We start from the raw sequence: 19,797 nt of genomic DNA on the forward strand, positions 1-19,797 counted from the left end.
AGCCTCCAGCAATGCATAGGCCTCATCCTCCCAGCTGCACAGAGAAGTGAAATTGCACACAGAAGCAGTTTCTGTTTGAATTTGCAGCAGCAGGGATTTGTGTGTGTGTGCATGTGTGTATGTCTGCGTTTTTTTCAGGTTTATCAATTACAAATGGAAGAGATAGGTTCAGTGCACAACGTTTCCCTTACAGCAGCACCAAAATCACTTTTGGAGTCCATCAGCAATTAATGTACTGTGATTTTTTAACTCCTTTCTTACTGGTAAGCTACTCTTAAAACTCACCAAGTCAAGTGCAAAATCCATTAACCTATATGTACCATTAATGCAGTATATGAACAAAAGTGAAGGCTTTTATTCACCTTTCTAAAGGAAAGAAAAGCAGTTGCTAAAATTAACGGATGTATGCAATTACACAATGCTCCTGTATATGAGAAAATCTGGAACTGTTTAGCAATAATGTCTTTCTCAGCACAGTATGCATGGCTAGAAGTAAAGTACTAGTGGATGTTGCTGCTCTCCAGTTTGCTACAAAGAATTTTTGAGCAGAACCAGCTATACTTCTTGTTATGAATAACCCAAGGTATTGCAGTATTTCTGGAATTTTCCACATCATTTTCCTGTGAAAAAGCTGGCAGATTCCACACATTTTCTTTTGAGTTATTTGGTGTTCTTTTACTTCTTAATTCAGTCTGAATTCTGAATTTCCTGGATTCCAAATATCTGTCTGATGTATTACCCATCAGGCCACTGATGTGTAGCTCTAACCTGAACAGCAAATTGAGTGAGGGGATTGATTCGATTAGCAGCTGTTCATTAGACTTTCTTTTTTCATTTTAAACTAACATCTGTGTTCTTATCTAAGGGACTATAATATCATAAACAGCACAGGGTAATTTCTTACCATGAGGAAGTTTTAGATGGATGGATTGCAATTAATTGTCAACTGCCTCTAAAGCCATTTTGAGATTTTTTTTTTTTTTATTTTAGGCTAAACTGTCTGATTAAACAGTCATCAAATGGAGAGCCAAGGACTCAGATTCATTAAGCAGAGATCAAAAATCCCTCAGAAATTAAGTCTGAGGAGAGGCGGAAATTTACTTGGAGGTGCCTTGCAGGCTTTCGTTATATATGGACATGGCATAGGGATGCATTGGGCAGAGATAGCTCTGACAAATGAGCTTAATCCCTTGGAAAAATCCAGCCACCTGAGTAAACTATATTAGCTTTAGCAAAGTAACAGGCTGCAAGGGTGGTATAGCACTCTGTGAATGCATCCCAAAGATGGAGGTAGGGAAAGTGAGGCTTAGCACTTTAAGGGAATGAGGAATTTGATCTGAAGATGAGTATTTCAGGTGAAATACTCTTTTGGCAATTAGGGTAAAGGGCAATGGTCACACATCCAGCCTCACGCAGGTGCCAACATTTCAGCCCCTACAGAGGGCTTATATTCAGGTTTATGTTTCTGTGGTCTCTATGTTTTACACAGGCAGCCTTCCCTTCCCTGCACTGAAGAACACAAACTCTTCCTACTCCAGCCAATTTTGTCAGATTAACAGCCATCAGCACTGCCCAATAGAGCACCTCAGGACTCACTACAGCAAATCCTGACCATGTAACATAGGAATGATGTACTATACAAAGCTGATGATGAGCCCAGAGATTTCCATATGCTCAGAGCTCAGCTTCCCATAAAACTATTTTCTCTGCATCCATTTATCCCTTAATTAGTGTGGTACCACATGAAAGCCCACACTCTCCCACATTTTCTGTCCTCACTGAAGATGTTCCAGTATATTTAGGTCCTTCTTACAAACACAGCACAGAAATGCTTCTTTGCATTTGATCCACTTGAATGGTATAAGCACAAACAAGGAATGCTGGTTTGAAGCCAGGGCAACGAAGGAGCAGGAATGGATGCTGTAGCAAAGAGTCAGTAGCCTTTAAGCTCACAAACATATGGCATTTATTTGAATCTGATGGTTTCTTTCTGAGGCCCTGAGACACTAGGTTCATATTATGATGCAGGTCTAGCTATAGAGCTTTTGTACGCATATGAAAGTTCTTCATGATGTAACTCATAGTTGCATGAGTAACCATGTGTTCTGGTTACTCACACACATGGACAAGCAGTGGGAAAGGTGCTTCTGAAGCAAAGAGAGCCATGGAGTGGCAATCTGAGTTTCAGTCAGCTCTACAAGGCCATGCACCATAGAGTGGGAGAAAAGCTGTGCCCTCTTTGGCTTTGTGTCACTGGCTGGAGGAAGTGTGAGGGCCTGTGTCATTGAGGAAGGCATTGGTGCTCAGCCAAAACACGCCTTGAATGTAAGTGACCCACAGACACCTTACACGTAAAGTTTCTATTGGCAAAACTTCCTAGAATGAAGGAGGCTGAAGAGGAGGCAAACTGAGGTAATAGGGGCATAGGAGAGAATGAAGGAGGGAGGACAGTGCAGGAGAAAAAAATAACAAAACCTGGGTAATCATCCAGGCCACAGGTGGGCAAGACAAACGCAGTCTCAGAAGTAGAGTCCCACCAGTGTGCCTGATGTCTTATCTGCCATCTGAGCCCACAGCTGGATCTTCTCTCCCCTAGGCAGAGGACATGAGCTCCACCTCCATGCTAGCACTTTTCCGTAGGTCGGGAGAAAAAAAGAAATAATTATTCAGCTGACAGGCCCTGCCTGAATTTGTTGCCTGCTCTGATTGCCATGAGGCACAGGGGCAAGTACACAAGCCTGCTCCTGTTCCAGGAAGCTCCCACTGCTGAGATGACCCAAGTGTACATGATGTGTAAGCTTTCAGAAACCCCAGTGGATCTCTCTGATGAGTAATTGTGTTCATTTGTTTGTACAGATGGTAGTGAACACCTTAAAACCTCAGAGTGGGATTTCTGTTTGCTGGCACTGTCTGGTTAAGAGGGTTCCCACTTGCATATAAATTGTGTTGGTTGCTTCTGATTTTCTGTAACCATCCTTTCAGCTCATTCAGCATCTATAACAACCAGCCAGCACTAGATCCATGAAAGTTAAGCTCCTAACAATGTTAGACACCTTGCTGGGAATGTATTCCCCCACAGGAATTTCACATCCCATTTCTGACAAATAATGCTGAAATGCAGGAATTCTCCTCTAAACAACTATTTCAAATCTCACCTGATCCCTGCTGATAGTGTCTGTGATCTAAACCACTGAAAAATGTTATTTCCACTGCACAGGCTGTTTTTTCTACTGCCTGTGTTAGAAGACTTACCAGTACTGGTCAAAACTGAAGCAGCTGCCTCAGCTCTTACTCATGGCCCAGTCACCAGAGGTGGAGCAAGACCATCTGGGTTCACCTGCAGAAGAAACAGCCACACTGCACAAAAAACAGATGTCTTCAGCTCATACAGGTGGGAAGCAGAACAGGGAGGACCAATAACTCTTCAGCCAAATTAGGCAATCTTGTTTTACTCATTAGGAGATGGACCAGAAATTTATCCCATGAAACTGAATCTTCCTTAGGCTATCGAATTGTGGTACCTCCATACTCTAGTAAACAATGGATTAAAATGTAGAAAATCAATAAATACAGTTATTTCAACTGACACTGAGACCTGGATAGTGTTTAAAGGATTTTGAGGGACAAACATCTATATATTGAAAGTAATAGTGAGCAAGAAAAACAAGGGTTTTACTGTTACTAAACGGACTCAACTGTTGCTGCTGTCTTCACAGAAAATGATGAGGACTCTGGAATTAATTTAAAAGACAGCATTATATCTGTCTGGATTAAAGCTGCACTATCTATGTCAACTTCCATCATCAGCTTTTTGAGAAGTAAGATGCTTCTTGTTAATCAAACCCTGGAGGACTGAGTTTCCAAGAATGACATAAGCAGTTATCTTAAGCATGCTACACTGCATATCTTAGCCCCTAGCCAACTCAGCTGCATATCTAATTGCCTTTTTCTGTCTCTCCTGTATAGAATCAGGCCTGGCCAGGCAGAAGGAGGAGAGGAGTCATGCTGTTAAAGCAATGTCTCTCAGCCCATCCATATGAGAACAGTCACTGGCACAGGTGCTGGTAGTGGAGGGGATGCAGTAGTAAGGCTAGTTTCAAGCTTCAGGGCTTACAGAAGGAATTTGATTTTGCAGATGGTGGTCTAGCCCATTATGCCTCTCTCTGGTTACTGTTCTGGAGCTCCTTGAGGGCTCATGTGGGGCAGCAGTGGGGTGCAGCCTTGTTGTGATGCGTACAGGCAGCCGTGCAAGCTGGCAGCATGGGGAAGGAACAGGAAGTTATGTGGCCTAGCACCAGCAATGCCTTGCAGTGCTGTAGTAAGCAGCAAGGAAGCAGACAAAAGCCCCTGGAGCTTCCCTGCAGGGCCCAGTGATCCTCTAGGAGGAGTGATGCTGTGAACCATTAGGGTATGGGGTATCTTGATCCTGGGAAAATGGCCTGCCACACACTGGAGGCAATTTCAATAGCCAAGAGCAGCACCACACAGCTAAAATGTAGCTGTCCTAACACACACGCACAGAGCCCCCCTTCTAGATGCTCAGTGCTATTGATGCTCTGCCACTGTGGTTCCGCTCATGCCCTGCTGTCGTGGTTTAAACCCAGTCAGGTAACTTGTTCACTCACTCCCAGTGAGTGGTGCCGAGCTGACAACAATCAAGGTCCGTGTCCGTCTCCCCCTGCCCTGCACCGGGGCTCTCCCCTTCCCCGCTCCCGGAGGAACGGGGAGGAGGATCGAGAGAGTGCAACTCCTACGGGTTGAGACAAGAACAGTCCAGCAACAAATCACCACTGCTACTATCAGCTAAAACAATGATAAGGGAAAATAACAAGAGAAGAGAATACGATACCACCGGCCAAGAAAGCGAGTTCCACCCGGAAGCCCCTGTCCTTCCGGGTAACTCCCAGTTACCCCCCACCCCGGGCATGACGTGCTGTGGTATGGAATACCTCCCCGGCTAGCCCGGGCCAGGCGCCCCGTCTCTGCTTCCTCACAGCCTCCCCTCCTCCCTGGCAGAGCATGAGCCTCACAGAGTCCTTGGTCAGGGTAAACATCACTTAGCAACAACCGAAAACATCGGCTTCACCAACGCTGTTCTCAAACTAGAAGTCAAAACACAGCACTGCACCAGTTAACACAAAGGAAAAAACATGACTGCTACTGCTGAACCCAGGACACCTGCCTTAACACTGTTTGCAGAGTACCCTGCATTTTACTGGAGCTCACGTGCCTGTTTATGCCCCTGCCTGTGCTTGCTGCTGGCTCCCCTGCAGCCAGCCTTGTTTTCATGTCCTCAGAGCACAGCCCACCTTCTGCTACCACCAACCACTAAGTGAATCTACTATAGACAAGCTCTGCTTCTTTGGAGGGTTCTCCTGTCCCATGATGACTATGGGAGAGTGGCTAAAATCTCCACTAAAAATTTTTAGGAAGTATTTAGTACCTTCCATTTTAGTCATTCATTTTACTAGCGCCACTTACCTAGAAAAAAGTGAATCAGTCTCTGTGGGAACCACCTTTCTCTGACTGTTCCTCCTATATCCTTGAGTTTCTACACCATAAAATAGTCTCCCTTGCTATGCTTCAGGTTCCACACACCAATTCTCCTCCACCATGTTTCAGATAGAAGAAAGGACTCTCAACGCTAAGCTTTAAATCTAAATACTTTCTTGAGTACAGGCAAAGTTGCCATTCTGGTTTTTATTATATGGAATTATAGTTAAATGTGATTGTGCATATATATTATTTCCTACTATGTTGTTAAGCAAAATTTCAGCAGAAATATTTTGCTCTTTCCTTTGTCAATTTTCAAGTCTATTCTAGGATCTAAATTGAGGAAAAACCTGATTTGATTCAAGTAAGATTGACTTGAGTTGGGATCAAGATTATTAACTTGATTATAGACTGTTTCATCTCTTCAGGGGTCAAAGGAATTTCCATTTACCTTAGCATCAGTCCAAGCAACTGAAGAAAGATTTTATATTTTTTTACTTTATCTTGCTGCTTTTCTATGCTGGGTCTTGTTATAACTCTTGTGGTGAAGACTACAGAGAAACACAAAAACCCTTTACGTTCTCCAATGCTCTCAGCCACTCACCATTACTACTTTTCTGTGCAGACTCGCACAGATCCCAGTCTTTACTGTAAAGGTGCCTTATTAGATGTTGTGCACATAAGGCATTGTGCGTATCAGCAATGCGTACATCAGCAGACACATCTGACCATTAACTTGATAAAATCCTCCAAAAGAACAGTGCATAATATTTAAATAAAACTGTGCTGTGATACAGCAGTTCCAGCAAGAGATGGCTGCCTTTTGGCCTTGTATCTGTATGTGCTTGTATACATCACCAGCTCCAGCCGCTGAAGTGAGTAGCGATAAAAGATTTATTTTGAGACAGTACATTACCTTGAATAGCATCACAGTCTTGGGTACCAGTGACAAATGAATAATGGAAGCACTTTTTCTGCCAATAGTCTGTATATTTGTCTATTGCAGCTCCTGCCAACAAGCTTCTGAATTAGTGTTTGCATAACTAGGACATGAATTTACATAGAGTATGAATAGCTATTATTTACTATGGGTTGTTTTGCAGATGCAATACATTTTTATACTTTTATTTCTTAAACCATATTTCTCAGAAACCAGAAAGCAAGCAGGCAGTCTTTCATTTAATTTTTAAACTGATGAATGCAAAGTGGCAAAGCTGATCAGTCCTATAACTCCACAGTAAATCTTCTTTTGAGTTTAGAACTTAATATCCTTATGCACATGGTCTGCCCCTTTGGTGCACAAACTGGCAGCTAACTTGCACACAAGAAGGAGGTATCTGCTTCAGACGGGCTACATTCATATTTTTTTGCCAGTAAGCTTTGTTATCAATCCTTTCTCACCTAGCCTATGCACTGAATGAAGATCAAAAGGTAAATGACTGTTCAGCTGAAGACCAGACATAGATATTTTGGGGTGCTGTAGGAGTTTAACCCCCATCACTGCTACTGAGCTGTGTCTGTGCAGCATCTGCAGTGTCTGCTACATAACCTGGCTCTGGCTGTATGGCTGACACTGGAACTACATCCTTTCCTGAGATATAAGGAAAGGATCATAAGGTGGAGGCAGAATGGAAAAGGTTAAGACCAACCAAACTTTGGCCTATTTCCCATCTCCTTCTAAAGAGATTTATGCCTAGGAGAAACAAAGGGACAAGTGGTCCTTGCTTGAGGGGATAGACCTTGGCAAGGCCAAAGAACAGGTTTAGGAAACCACTGTGCACCCATGCCCCATCCCGTGCAGTCTGCACAAGAACTGCCTGTGCTTCAGTCCTCGATAATTGAGACAGACAGAGACAGGATTTTTAGAAATGGGTCTGACATATCACATTCCCTCGGCGATGACCAGTGCCAAATCACATTGATTTCTGCTGTTTCCATCCCAGTCTGGACCTTATCCCAAGGTTATCTCAAGGTTGGAAGGAACCATGCTCCTCATTTCTGCTACCCTGAGGAGCTGATCTCTGTTCATGTTTGTTTGTGAAATTCCTCCCTGATTATATCTGTCCTCTTGGAAGGATGCCATATTTATTTTCATTGAAAAATATTGGCTAAAAATCACCATATTGTTTGTGCTCCTGCATTTGTTCCTAGATATTGGTTTGTGTTGTATATCCCTTGATTTCACCTCTGACTTCCAAACCTTCAACACTTCCTTTCTGCTTCCCTCCCCTTGACCATCGGTTTCTTGTTTCTGGTCTATTTCAATCACGCTCTCTTCGTTTCCCAAAGTCCACCCTGAGGCTCCATCATTTTCACTCCTCCAGCCACATCCCAAAACAGACTAGAAGCAGCAACATAGCAGAGATCACAGGCCACCCCACAGAGATAGAGTGGGCAAGGGGCTGCCACTGAGTAGTCTTACCCTGCATGGGTCTTGCTGTGATCTGGTGAGGAGAAGCTACATGAAAATTTGCATTCAAATCTCATCCTAACAAGGCTGCCTACATCACACAAGTCTTGACTCCTATCAAAAGCTTTTATTACACATTTTGTCATTACTGGGAGAGTTGCTAGATCAGGGGATCACGAGACGTCTGCTTTACTTGCCTAGATCCGCAGAGCTTTGCAGGCTGCTGTGCAGCTGTATTGTGTAACTCACATCTTCTGGAAATTTTTTTTTACATATAAGTTTTGGTTACACACAAAATAGCACCGTATTTAAAAGAAAAACATTGATAAAAAAAAACCCAGAGCATCGGTGGAGCTCACTGTACTGCACATTGATTTCAAAATCAGATTTCATAAGACAGCAGATTTGTACAAGTCTCCTACTCCAATTAGACTTCCAGGTTTAGCAAGCACTGTCAGCTGAAAAGAAATGTGTTAAGAGCTCAGCAAATGCTGAGTCACAGTGGACACCTTATAACTACTCTATCTTATTCCAACATACATAAATTGGCTGTTGTCATTTTCCCTGCAGTGATGGGTGACATAATATACTAACATCAAGACACAACTGTAAGGAAGTCCAACTGAGAAGAACACAATCTTAGTAAGCGTTAGGTTTGAAGGGAGATTTGTAAAACTGCCACAGCAAATTCATTCACAAACTTCATTCAATCATTGTTCACAGAGAAAAGCATGTCACTGAGTATAGCAATGCCTCAGCCTCCACAGACGTGCCTGACGGCAGAGAATAACCCATTCTGCAGGCCAGTGCTATGTATTAGTCACCAGGCACCTTTTATAGTTGAATTATAGATCTACATTCCCTATTTAACAGCAAAAGAGAGGAGTAGTAACTGAAAATGAATGATGTTGCATGCATTTTAATTTGCCTTGCACCAGACAGTTCAGCCCAACTGCAGACTGTTAAAAACCCAGTATATTCTCTGCATAAATGAGCTCAGTCATTAGTGCCACCCAGAGCAAAGGAGTGATGCTTCATATCTGTCTTAAGCCTTCAACACACTCATCTTCGCAAGATTTCCATTTGCAGAGAACTAAGGCACAGAGCAACTAAGTATCAAGAACTTGTTTGAGCTGAGGTAAGTTTCATCCCTAAAGCTTGTAAGAAGAGGATCAGAGTTCATACGCAGACAATCTTCCTTAGGTCTCTCATCTAAACTCTAACTCCTCTCACTGGCGACAGAGGAAAGTTAATATTTGACATCTCTGCTTGCCCTTTGTAAAAGATGAGTCAAAGTGCTTTTCCTCCTGTGAAGAGACCGATTATGTCAAAAGTGCCCTCTGATGCTGAGGCAGTGTAACCTGGCCCATCCCTGTCCCTGGTGAAGGATGAGACGGCTGCACCATCTGCCTTTCTCCTTAGAAAGGCTGGCTTACCCAGGCACAGGGTGGCCAAAGGCTGCTGCAGCCCAGCTGCCCAGGTGCCCTCCTCACAGGTCACTGTACCATGTAAGCTCAATCACATCCTAAACTACATTTTAAACCAGCTCAGTTTTTGTCCTTACTATTTTTCAAAGTCCACCACAGAATTTCACTGCTCTGAGTTCATAAAAACCTTCTTATTTCCCAACCAGATATATTCCTGACTGGGAAATACTTCTGTGGGCAGGAGGTGATAGCCAGGCTCATATGGTTTTCCCTGCCTGCTGCCTCCTCTTACCCTGCCAGACAAAGAGCACTGGGCTAGTGGGACCATACTTTGTGCAAGATGCCAAGGGTTTCTGGGAGAGGGCTGATAACAGTGCCATGATGACCTGCAACAGGACCGCTCTAGAAAAGGAAGCATGGCCCCTTGCCAGGACTCAGCTGGTTGTGGGGGCTTCCAGTGCCTGTGCACTCCCTCCCCAGCCCAGCCATTAGGTCCTGTGGGCCAGCAGGGTAGGTAGCAGGGACATCCTGGGTATTGGGACCACCTGTGACATGTTCTGGAGAGAACAAGGAAAGGCTCTTTGCACCCTTATCTTCTTTGCACGTTCATTCAGGGATCTGACTGTAAAGCTGCTGATCTGTGTATCTCTTAACACATCTGGAGAGAAGGAAAAGATACATTTATTTTTTATTAAATTGTCAAAACAGCAGAGGGTCTGCCTCTGATGAGAGTCTGGAACACAACTTGAAGTTACTCTATCCTCTGTGTGAACAGTAACACAACAGGCAGGATCCTGATCCCCTCTCCTCCTTTTTTACCCAGGGCTGACACTGGGAAGCTTGGTTGTGCTGCTGCCACCAGTTTACTCCAAGGGAACAGAGATCTATATGAGGTTCAGAGTTCTTTTAAAGGCTTAAAATAGGCCACAGCTTGGCTAGAAATCTAAATTAGAAATCTGTTTCCAAGGTTTTAACCAGCAGCACCAGCCATCATGGCGGCAGGCTGGAAAGTTGGGCACGCAGCTGTGCACCACTTCCCATGTCCAGGGCTGGAACATTTCAACTGGGGAAGTGTGGAGAAAACTAAAGGGACAGGAACCATTTAAAGAAAGAGGAAGGCTTGAGGGTTCTGGGAGGGTCTTGCTTTTACAGAAGCAGAGCAGTGGGCTGCCGAGACATCCTGGTCCTGCTGTTAATCAAGGGAAGCATCCCAAGAAAACAGCCCCACAGTAACAGATGCTGTAGCTTCATTTTATTTGCTGCCAGGATGTCCCCTTTAACACATGTATAAATAGAGTGAATGATGGATAATACCTGCCTAAGAAGTTATAAACTTAGCTCCCAAGTACTTACACCCTTCTTTGCTCAGTCCTTCCCACTGTTGTGTCCATAGCTGAGCTCACTGTTGGCACCAATTAGGTTTTGTCCACTTCCCAAAGCAGTAAATTTGGCCTGTTTATTGCTCCTGTCCTCTCCCAGATGCTGCACTTGAACAGACTCTTTTGGGCAAATATTTCAGGCTTCAGTATCACACCAGCTGACTGCAGCAAGAGAAAATGACTGAAAGCAGTGTTATGGTAAGAGAGCAACGTAAATAGAGGGACCAAATTCTAAGCAACTGGTTTTGTTTTGCATTTAGCTCTGAAGTCAGCTGCTATGTATCAGACCTAGCAAAGGTGCTATGTGATAGAAACCTTGTCTGATCTTTTCCAGCCATACCATTTAGTCTAATAAAAGACAGCCTGTAGGGGCAAGTCTCAGAGTTACAGAGAGTAGTGAGGAACCCAGCACCAACTGCTGCTAAATGCACCTTCACTGTGGCAGGGTGGATCTCAGAAAAAAAGCTCATGGGAAGACATGAGCACACAACAGGGGTGCTTTGTTTGTGAGGGCAGCTCTAAACAAATGCTTTGTCTTACCCATGTCCTTGTACTACCACAGTTATAACAAGACAATCACTGATGTCTTTCAGTCATGTCATCCGCTTGCCATTATTCTGTTGAAAAAGAAAGAGAGGACTCACATTTCCACTGCATAGCTGCAGCAATTAGAAATAGCTGCGCATGTATCAGTGGAAATTTCCAAGGGCGATATGCAAGGTGCTTTCCTCTTTTCTCTCATAACAAATATATCTCTGGCAGCTTCCAGGCACAAAGGTTTGTGTGAAAATCAAAACAGTCAGGTTTTAACTCTTGTACGCTTTTCTTTTGATAGTCTCAATAAAAGCGAAAAGAATCACAAAAAGTCTTCAATAGGACATAATCTTATGTGACATGCGAACACCTCTCTGAAACTGCAGAACTGTTACGATTAATCTGCTTGCACATGAAGAACCCTTGAAAAGCAATAGAAGTCTGTAAATTGAGCACTAGTGTTGAAAATAGATCAGTTCAAAACCTATGATTTGATTTCTGAAAAATTTCATGCATGTCAGCTCAAATATACCTAGGCATGCACATGCGCACACGCACACAAATATGAATGTTTTTGCTAAAACAATGTTTTTATGACTATTTTTCAACAAATATTCTGGACTGCTCCACCAAAAAGTTCTTTTTTAATCAAAGGAAATTGTGGAGATCCTCGACAGTATGAAATGTGTTTGCAACAATCCTGTATTATTAAATCCTGATGGGGCATCCGTTTCATCCTATTCAATAAAGCCCTTTATAGATTTTGATTCTTTCCTTTCTTGAAGCAGGCTAACGCTTCCTGCTGTAGGCTCTGGATGTGCACCCTTTTGAGCATTCTATCCAAGGATTGCTCTTGTTGCCTGTCACTGTAGTGAAGATCAGATAACCTGGGTTTTCTTCCCTAACTTTACCTTTGACTTTGCTTGTGCCCTTAGAAATGTCTGTAGTATTTCACTTTGTACAACAGCCCGCTTTCATAAAGACAGGTGGGGTTTTCAGAAGCCACACCTCACACCTCATGTATAGACTGCCTTCGATCTTTACTGAAACACATCTCAACCTTCCACCACTTGACACCACCTATTTCTTTTCTTGTTTTCATGTAATCATTTTTTTGTTAGCCCTCAAGAGGGGGACCATTAGAACAATTCTTACTAGTTATTTTACAGCTTTGATGGCCTCTGTCTTATCATTGGAGCCCAGCAATACTGGCCTTAAGATAAACTGCAACTACTTTTCCATCCTATACCCCATCCACACATGGGAAAACCACGCTTCAACCACTGAAGGTCTAACATATGCACAGGGTGGATTCTCAGGTGACCTTGGTCATAAATCCCATGTTTAAAAGACAATTTAACCCCATCCCTAAAAAATCTTGAACATCTAAGGGAGTCCAGTGCATCCTTCTCCAGGAGGGCGAACTCCCTGCAGAAAATATACATGAATTCTCTTTCTGCTTGCTGCTTCACTGTTAAAGGCTATGAACCTGCTAATTACTCTACTCTGAAACAAAGTCATGGGCACGCTGTTTGCATAAGAGCTGATCTTGTTGATACAGAACATTTCACACTCAACCCAGCCTTCTAATACTGTCAGACAGTCATTTGAACATGGCAGAGGTGTCTAAGTCTCATACCCATATCTAAACACAAGCATTCACCCTGAGCTACTGTGCCTCCTGGGTTGCAACTAATTCTGGGGACTTGGCTGGGTATCTTACCCAGACGAACCACAGTTTTTCATCCCCCACTTGGGCTACTGTCCAGGCATCCCATACAGACTTTCGGCATAGACACAGGTGTGCTGAGCTATCAACTTTCAGCATAATCATGAATCCTTACTCTAATTGAAGGGACCATTCCTACTGTGAGCTGCAGTAAAGGCCGTTGACACTGGAAAGGAGATTAGCTCATATTTACCCCATTCAAAGACAGCTACATCACTTGAATGATGCTCAGTATCTCCACTGAAGAAGGTTATGTGCAAACAAAGGAGCCATTTACAAAGCATTTACGAAACAATTCCAAGAGATTGTTATAAATCTCATGTCTTGTGCCTAGATAGAGTCCTGCTGAATATCATTCAGTTCAGTTTGATAGAAATGGCTGTCAAGATCACAGCCAAACTGGCTGTTAAGCCCCATTTTTGGCAAATAGAATTCCCTGCCACTGAACTCCAGTCTTCCAGAGTCAGCGTTGTTACCCTTAGCAGGCAAACTAAATCTCTGGCCTGGAAGTCCTTAGCTTGACTGCACTGACGGAGTGGGAGGTGTGCCCTTTGCATCCAGGTTAGCAGTAGAAACACTCCTTTAGGCAATATGAAGAAAGTGGCCAAGCCTGCATACTGTAAAAAAAAAAAAAAAAGGTATTTTCCAGTGGTACCAACACTAACATCCATCAAGTAATGTGTCATCTTATAAACTCCTATATTTAGTCTATTTTTCACCTTTGATGATGTGTTTTATCCCTAGAACCCCATCATACCTCAAGAAATTGTTCCTCAGTAATTCTTCCAAGAGTCATCAATGCCATTCACAGGTGACCTTCCAAATATCAGGAATAAGCCTCAAATACAGCCAGTGACTGAGTCTGATAATTCATGATCTTAGTTCCAACTTGGTTCCCTTCATTCCTTTCTCACCACTCCAGTCCAAGGCTGAAATCCAACTGCTTTGCATGTGCACGGCATTGACATGCTGCCAATGACTGTAAATTGGACCTTTAGGAAAGGTAGAGATCACAGACCCACAGGATGCACCATCACCAGGGAAGCTCACAGAGGGGGCAAGCAGCTCTGACAATGTAAGAAATGCCTCAGACAGTCAAACAATGTAATTGTCTGTGCTTGAGAACTGTATGGACGTTGATGAAAAAGCATCTGCAAGATTTTTGTTCTGCTTATCTCTAGGAGCACTCCTGTCTTTCTGCAGTGTTAAAAGCCAGCCCTCCATCTTCAGATAGAAGGAGACCAAGGGCAGGATGTCTGTGACGGTGCCATCTCAGACCCACATGTCACCCACATTTGATATTTATTGTGGCTGCTCTCAAAACACATCTGTTTTTCAAGTGCATGCCATTCAAGCAGCTTTCTGAAAATTCAGATGTTTACACAGAGGTTTTAGCTTACACCAGCAAACTCCCTTTACACAGAGAGGCTGCAGTTCTGTGTCTGTACATGTCTGTCTGTGTCTCTCCTATGCAAATGTGTCCCTCTGGCTCTGACCCTAAGGTTTAGTTGCAACAGCACCAGGCAATCTTTTCTGTGCAGTTTCACAAAGCAGCAGTGCTTAAGTATTCCTGTGGGCAGCTGATGAATTTGGGTGTACTGCATGGTAAAAATGTTTGTGTTTTATAGAGAGCACAAAGAAGCCTTAAGGAATATCCTTGCAGGAATTTTTGCTGATGCAGTTTGTTTTGTTGCCTCCTAATTGGAAGGAGGCCTTGTTATCAGCATTTGTGCCCAGTTGCACAGATTGTTTACCTGCTGTGAGGGAGCCGCAGTGCTCGGTATTTTAAGTCAGAGCTGCTAATACCATTATTTTCTGAGAACACAGCCAATAAAAATATCAAAGCCGCCCAAGGTTAACATGGTGGTACCTCTCCTCAGCTTTAGCCTCCAGCTATAAGAAGCTTTGTGGTTACTCAGGGAAAAATCTCCCAGTTCTCAAATTTTAATTTTTAAGAGAATGTAAAGTGGAACAGATTTTGCTACTAAGGTTTATTCCAAGAGCAATGACAGTTTCAAGAGCAGAGTCCCATTCTTGCTTCCCAAGCCCTTCTGAGATCCTCTTCGTAAACTCCAGGTGACTTTATCTGAGAAGCAGTTGTGAAGGGCTTGCTAGACACCAGCCAGTTCACATCAGTATCGATAATGGGAGCTGACAAAAAAAGGATTCTGTTTCTGGATGATCCCCACAAGGTACAGTGAGGCCAGAAGCCCTCTGACCTGAGCTTGGGTGGAATGTGGTCGGAGTAGTCCCTGCTCTGGAGGATGAGTGGATCTCAAACCACAGGGTGATGAGGAATGTGGGTCAGTGATTCAATGCATTTCCTTGGAACCATTCAGATTTATTAGGAATGGCCCTTTATAAGGAATGAAACAAGAAGCATTTCTTTTTATATAGAAAGACAGGGAAGGAGGAAGTTGATACTCTCAGCAACTGAAACGAAGAGAATCTGGAAACTCTTGTTTAAAGGGTATCTTCTCAGAAACCTTTGTTTAATTTAACACCAATGCACTCATCAGACACTTTTTTTAATGGATTCCTCTCAAGAAAGTTTATGTTTTCCCTGAAGCATCCAGGAAATCCCTGCATTTACATGTTCAATGCTTATACATTAAATGGGAAATATGTGTTTGCTAACACATTACATTACAGAGTGAGGGCATTTTTTTATTATTATTCCTTTTATTTATCAGGCTGATTGCAGCATTTTTTGTTTAATCGAGTACATGTTTGCTGTCTACATCTGTGATGGCAAAACCCCAAAATGGGATGTGAAATAGGGAAGTGGCTACAATTCACCAAAGACCACCACTTGTTTGCATGCTTCTGTCTGAAACAGGTGGATCTGGAGGGAGTTATTTTGAGCTTAAGTTAATGCTGACCTCAGCTGAAATAATTTGCCCTCTCGCTGCTCCTCCAATACAGAGTCAAGAGGGAGCTGTCTGACTGCTGCGTGTGATTGTACCCATCTGTCAACAGAATCAGAGATCCGAATGCAAACTGTAGCGCTCGGGAACACCGTGTGGGTTTCCAACACTCCCTGAAGGACACGAGGACCATAAACCAGTGAATGGATTACAATAAGGCATAAATAGAGCATTTTTGTCTGTGACAGATGTAACCCTGCTCTAACACTGCTCTACATTTATTTAAAGGAAAATGGTCTCTATTTCAAACCAGGTTTCTGAATTTCAAATGAGAATATCAGTTGTAACCATTTTTCCATGGGAATAATCGTAAGCCTCCTTTGGAGGTGGTTTGGCAGTGTTGTTTTGGAGGGCACAGGCCATTAGCTCCCACAGAGCACCCCTTCCCCAGTGAGCACAAGACCAGAGAAGGGACTGCAGGCTTCTGCATATCTTGCCGCCCCAAGCAGGGAAAGGCTTGCTTTGCTGCCCTGGCTTGCCATTTGAAGCCTGCAGCACCACGAGCCAGCCAGGCTGTAAAAGAGTTATGAGGAATAATGTCCCAAAGCCAAGAAGCAGGTGTGAGACATGCTTCTCACTTGTGCAGACATATGCTGCAAAATGTTGCAACCTTTCCCGCATATTATCTTAATGTATAGTCATTAGGCAGGACAGAGAGGAGAGCGCACATATGGAAAACGTCTCTTATTTGGAGACAGGAGCATGTACTTCCCTTTGATGCTGGCACATGCAAGGAAATACTGATATGCCAACTCCAAACTGCAGATCACAACCTGATAAAGAGACAATCTCAAAGAAGGCAGGAATTTTACCACGTTTTAGGTTACAAATATTTTTTTACGAATTATTCCCAGAAGCAACACAGCTGGATCCTGGATGACTGCATCGGTAAGTCCTACCAGGGAAATAACTTGAAAGACAGAGATGTGGGATGAAGGTTGTGCTAAGTTCAGGTAATGTGGGCCTGTGGCATTGTGTTAGCTCATTCCTTGGACAGCCTTTGATGTACTCACAGCTTTTAAGTCAGGAAAGGAAACATGCATGTCAAATAGCTGGATAAGAGGGTGTAGCTGAGTAGAATATTCATATCAGTAAATGGCCAGATTCTAACACCTTTGAAGTGCTGGATTATTTTAGTTTTCCCTAAAAGTAAATCCTGATGACCTCCAATGACATCTAAAGTATTCTAGACTCTTAAACCAGCCAAGAAGCAATCACAGACACTGATTTGTCATAGGAAACAAACCCACAGAGTAGCTGATGGCTGGGGTTTAAGGAATTGTTGTATTGTATTACCAGGCAGAAACTGGTAGAATTCAGGCAGAACAAAATAATCCTGTTACTGAAAAGTCTAATTGAAAGGACCCTATCGGTTAAGGGCTGGTTATCTGCAGATTTTTGAAAGATTCAGGCATTAAGTGAGAATAAGAATCATGTATTTATTAGCGATGAGATAAAACCAGGATCTTCAGAAGTTTGCCTGAACTTCCAAAAATTAAAAAACAAACCCCACAAGTACAGGCAAAGTTGCTTGCAAAGTAACTTTTCATGGGAAAGGGAGGGAGTTTCATTTCTTGGAATATTAAAAAACAGCCAAAACCTAGGAAATGAGTTGCAGAAAATGGATGTACATTTTCATAGAGATGAATTAGGTGAACTTCATGGCACAACAGGAACGCAATTTTTTCATCTCTGTCTCTATTCCACTTTAGCTACAGACATATCCTACTGGTGTAACAATCCAGTGATTTTGTAGACTTGATCTTTTGGCACAGGCACATAAATATACGTCAACAAATTTCTTCCTTTCTCTTAGATTTTTATATAGATCACACCCTTCACTGCTGTTCTGTTCCCAGCTGGGGAGATGTTCTGTGACTTCCAGGTCAAACAATTTCAGCGGGGTCCAACAGCAAAAATAACACACTGACGTAAATCCGTGAACATTTATTCAGCCGCTATTGAGTTCATGTTCAGGCTTGGTCCTGTGGCTTGTACTGCCCTTTCTGGATGTGTGCACGGAGGGACAGAAACAGGGCCACTAGAGCCATGCAGCCTCCAGCTGTCACATTTCTGCACCTATTTTCTTAGCCTTTCACATCCACTGCTGAGATCCCAGTCATACGAAATCTTGGGCTTTCCCTCAGTGGTGCCCAGAGAAGAGAAGATATTAATGAGGAAGCACATAGCTCTTCTACTCTCCAAGGGAGCCAGTGGAGACAGAGGTGTATGGTTTCTTCTCTTTGCATATTCCAGAGTAAGGACAACTTGCAAAAGAGTGAGTTTTCCTCGTGTCTGTTTATAAAAGATTAGGTTTGTGCTGCATAAGCTGTAATTTATGCATTTTCATGGTGGTGTTACTTTGATGTTACTGACTGTGAAGTTTTGATACCTAGTGCAATTGTGAAATTTCACCAATGAAACAGATAAACTTCTCCATACTCATCAGCTACTTCCCAGAGTGTGTCTTCAGCAAGAGACATCCCAGTGTCTTGTAGGATAAGGAATTTTCTGGAGAAGTTTGTGTATCATTTTGAAAACTGGAGAAATATGAGGGCACTGTTGTTGTTCCAAGGGCAGCTCCCAAGCAGGCAGTAAAGAAAGACACGTGAAACATACTGGTCATGGAGAACAACCCCTCCCTGTTCCCTGCCACCCATCCAGAGTAAAGAACACTTGTGTACTTTACTCAAAAAGCCAGCCCATACCCCTTTTTCTCCACTATGAGTGTCAAAGCACTGAACTCATCCTATTACTCTCTGTTGTTTATAGTCCTGGTGCATGTTTCCAGTCCCTGCCAGAGATGAAAGGCTCACTGGACTTGCCACAGTTTGTTAATGGCACAAAGCTTTTGATTTGATTTGTTCCAAGTATGAGGGCATATTCAGTACAGCCAAGACAAGCTGCAAAATTCTTCTGCTTCTTCCATGATCTGTCATCACCTGCCTTCTAGCCAAGACATGGTTTGGAAGAGTCAGTGGGTAAACAGCATGTGGAACAAATCATATCTGGAAAGAGAAAAAATCCAAAGTAGTGCTGCACGCGTTGCTGGCTCTTGTACAGGGATGTTCTTGCTGGTCTCTGCAGGCTGTTGATGGACAAGGAATTTTCTTTAATTGATATTAACCTGTTCTCTTTTCTTTTTTTTTTTTTTATTTAATCTCCCAACTGTACCTGCTAGCAAGCTACTGATGATTCTAACATACATGGCATGAAATCAGGTTTTCAGGGCAGCAAAACTTCACCTCTCAGAAGGAAAACTTCAAACCCAGGCCAAGTTTCCTTTAGTTTGTTCTCTGTTTGTTGCCATGTGGTTATATGCAACATGTATGTAACATGGTCACATGTAACAAAGTAGGGATCAAACTGTTTTCAGTTGAGTAAATGAAAATAATATGACTTCAGCTCAAATAGGTAAGTAAATTATCTACCTGTGTTACGAATGACACAGATAAGCTTTTAAAATCAAATCTCTTTTCCTCTGACTGATGTTTCTTTCTTGTACTTTATGAGTGTTGAGTGGTCTTTCTTTACAAGACAGAGTTGTTTTCTTTCCTGCTTTTCTAGTTCCTGTATGCCAGAAAGAAGAGCTGGTTTTGATTTCAAACAGTGTAGAAGAACATTTCAGTTCAGAATTATAGCAACAGAATTTTAACTGACATAGTTTTGTAAAATGTTACACATTAAGATCATAGCCTACTCTGTAAAATACAATTTAAAAACACTTAAACTATTTAAACTGCTCAGCAGTGGCAGTATAATGGAGAAGAGGAAAAGAACAAAACCAACTGTGTCTGATTTCTCTTTCCCCTCTGTGCAGAGAGTTGCAGTCATGAAGCTTCTCATCACCACCCCACTATCAAGCAAAGCTTCCTTCCCCCCTGCAGGCACAGCATGC

General features: G+C 42.8%; 1 long non-coding RNA gene across 1 annotated transcript; it reads left to right on the forward strand.

Annotated features, from left to right (window-relative positions):
* Positions 1 to 1,972: 1,972 nt before the first annotated feature.
* On the forward strand, positions 1,973 to 17,011 carry LOC133278684 (uncharacterized). Its single transcript, XR_009746648.1, has 2 exons — positions 1,973 to 2,216; positions 15,898 to 17,011. It is a non-coding gene; the product is annotated as an uncharacterized LOC133278684 (long non-coding RNA).
* The last annotated feature ends 2,786 nt before the right edge of the window (positions 17,012 to 19,797 follow it).

Source organism: Pezoporus flaviventris, unplaced genomic scaffold (genome assembly GCF_033815535.1).
Source record: "Pezoporus flaviventris isolate CSIRO_AGI_PZ_B2104156 unplaced genomic scaffold, CSIRO_AGI_Pfla_v1 ptg000066l, whole genome shotgun sequence".
Lineage (NCBI taxonomy): Eukaryota > Metazoa > Chordata > Aves > Psittaciformes > Psittacidae > Pezoporus > Pezoporus flaviventris.